The sequence below is a fragment of the Odocoileus virginianus genome, unplaced genomic scaffold (assembly GCF_023699985.2).
Source record: "Odocoileus virginianus isolate 20LAN1187 ecotype Illinois unplaced genomic scaffold, Ovbor_1.2 Unplaced_Scaffold_19, whole genome shotgun sequence".
NCBI classification, from domain to species: domain Eukaryota; kingdom Metazoa; phylum Chordata; class Mammalia; order Artiodactyla; family Cervidae; genus Odocoileus; species Odocoileus virginianus.
In genome coordinates, this window is record NW_027224281.1 from 351,785 (window position 1) to 354,474 (window position 2,690).

A 2,690-nucleotide genomic window follows, 5' to 3' on the forward strand; every position below is an offset into this window, starting at 1 on the left:
AACATTCCATTTCTTCTTTACAAAGGAAAATAATACTAGAATTTGTTCTGAAGGAATATAGTAAATAAAGCATTTCATTTAAAGTACTGGGCATAGTGCTTTATATTTCCTAAATCTTGGTAATATGCATTACTGTGATTTTCACCATAATCATCATAAGCATTGTTGTTCTTCCTACATATATTATTATTAAAAATAAAAGTAAGCTCCTTTAATATTCAAGATTCTTTAAAAAATTCTATTATTGTATTTTTCCTTATATAATCATTGTAATGTATGTTCAAAGAAGTAGCCAGGAAGAGAATTTTGGAGATGAGTTATATAGAGAAGTATCAATAAATTTCCAAAAATTTGAACAATATATCTAACACACTGCATAGTTCAGCAAACCAAATGACTTCTATTACATCATGCTATTGATTCTTTTCATATATATTTTCCTCTTTCCAGAATTTTCTTCAGGACAAACCTGACATCCTTATTCCGCAGACTGTAAATTAGAGAATTTAGCATGGGAACAATACAGGTATAAAACACAGAGGACACTTTCCCTTGATCCATGGAGCTCACAGATGATGGCTGCAGGTACATGAATGCTGCAGATCCAAAGAAAACAACAACAGCTAAGATGTGAGAGCTGCAGGTGCTGAAGGCTTTGGACCTGCCCTCAGTGGAGTGGATTTGGAGTCCCGGAGAGGATTAAGATGGAGGATGTAAGGATGGTTGAGTCAGGAGTCAGGATGTTAAATGCACTCAAGACTAGAACCAATAATTCATTGATGAAGATGCTGGAACAGGATAGTTCCAAGAGTGGGAAGAGATCACAGAAATAATGGTTAATGACCTTGTTCTTGCAGAAAAGGAGTCTCAACATAAATCCTGTATGGATTGTGGATCCAATGATGGCCAAAATATAAACTCCCACTGTGAGGCAGAGGCAGATGTGGTAAGACATGATAACATTTTAAAGCAAGGGGTTGTGGATGGCATCTTAGTGGTCCTATGTCATTGCAGCCAACGTGTGACACTCTGCAATAGCAAAAGTGCTGAAGAAGTAGAGCTGAGTCATGCATTCAGAGAAATAAATGATGTTCTGCTTTGTCATAAAGTTTACCAGCATTTTGGGGGTAATGACAGTGGGCTGACTGAAGTCAATAAAGACAAATTGCTGAGGAAATAGTACATGGGAGTGTGCAGATGAGAACTGAGCCCTATCAATTTAATCATGTCCAGGTTCCCCACCACCATGACCACATAGATTTCTCGGAAGAGTAGGAAAAGTGACAGCTGGAGTTGTGGCGGTTCTGTGACCTCAGAGAGGATGAACTCAGTCACTGAAGATTGACTTCCAGGGTCCATTATCCTGTCTGAGTTTCTAAGTATAAAAAGAGTAGATGAGTGTTCTTTTGTGTTCCCTTCTGTGTGTATGTACATGTTTATGTGTGAGGAAGAGTAATTCTGGGGATATCATTGATTTATCCCTCATCAGAAGAAGTTCATAATGTGGGGATCTCTTGAAAAATGATGATTCTTGTTGTACCAGAATGGAAATTATAGACTTCAAGAAAGCTATAATTAAGATATCAAATAACATTTTAAAAGAAGATACTGATTCTGAATTTTTAAAGTCATTCATAGCAAATGTTACTACTCTTATTTCTGAGGACTTTTTGTTTTCCTTCCATACCATATGTGCCTATATTAATATAATGTATATCAAATGGCCAGTATTTTCATTTCATTCAGAATAAATGATAGTAGGGTATGCTTTCTGTAAGTTGTAAACAAAGGTTACATAAGGCTGTGAAAAGTAGTTGTATTAGTCTGAGATATTTCTTACAGAAAATCTACTCAGAATTTCAGAAAAGTGAAAGTAAAAGTCGCTCAGTCACGTCCAGCTCGTTGTGAACCCATGGACAATACAGTCCATGGAGCTCTTCAGGCCAGAATACTGGAGTGGGTGGCCTGTCCCTTCTCCAGGAGATCTTTCCAACCCAGGGATCAAATCCAGATCTCCTGCATCATGGGCAGATTCTTTACCAACTGAGCTATCAGGGAAGCCCTAGAATTTCAGCAGGACTGGTCAACTATCAGCTTCATTCCAGCTGAGATCTACTGCTTTAGAGCTCACCTACTTCCAACACAGACCATGACCCAGGAGTATAGAAACACAATTGCTTGGCAGGCATCATATTTATATCTCAACAGATTTTCCAAGTCTCAGGAAAACCCTGCTGCTATTTCTAATTTGAATGCTCTAAGGGAACATAATGGAATGGCATATATTTAAGTCATATATTCCACCACTCTGATCCTGGGAGCAGTGCACTAAGAATGGTTTAGGCAATTTGAGCTTCATGGTTGAAGTACTGGCAGTCAAATAATTGTTCATATTTCGAAAATATAGTAATGGTTTTTGAAGACAAACACTAAGGGTCATTTATGCTGTGCTTTTTAAAATAATCATGCATTTTGCATATGTTCTCCATAGAATTCAAAGATGGTAGGGATATGAATTAGCAGAGCACACGCAAAATACAAGTAGAAATTTTAATTTGTATTAGTCAACAGTTATATTAATTAGTTAGTGTATTATTTTAAAAGACCAATATGTTTTTAGTTTAAATTTACAAAGATTAGTAGATCTCAGAAAGTGGAAACCCATGTTCCTACTTAATGCGCAAGCAATA

The 2,690-nt window shown here is 36.7% G+C and overlaps 1 pseudogene; it reads right to left on the reverse strand.

Annotated features, from left to right (window-relative positions):
• Nucleotides 1-426: 426 nt before the first annotated feature.
• Nucleotides 427-1,359, reverse strand: LOC110121995 (putative olfactory receptor 8G3; annotated as a pseudogene).
• Between the last annotated feature and the right edge of the window lie 1,331 nt (nt 1,360-2,690).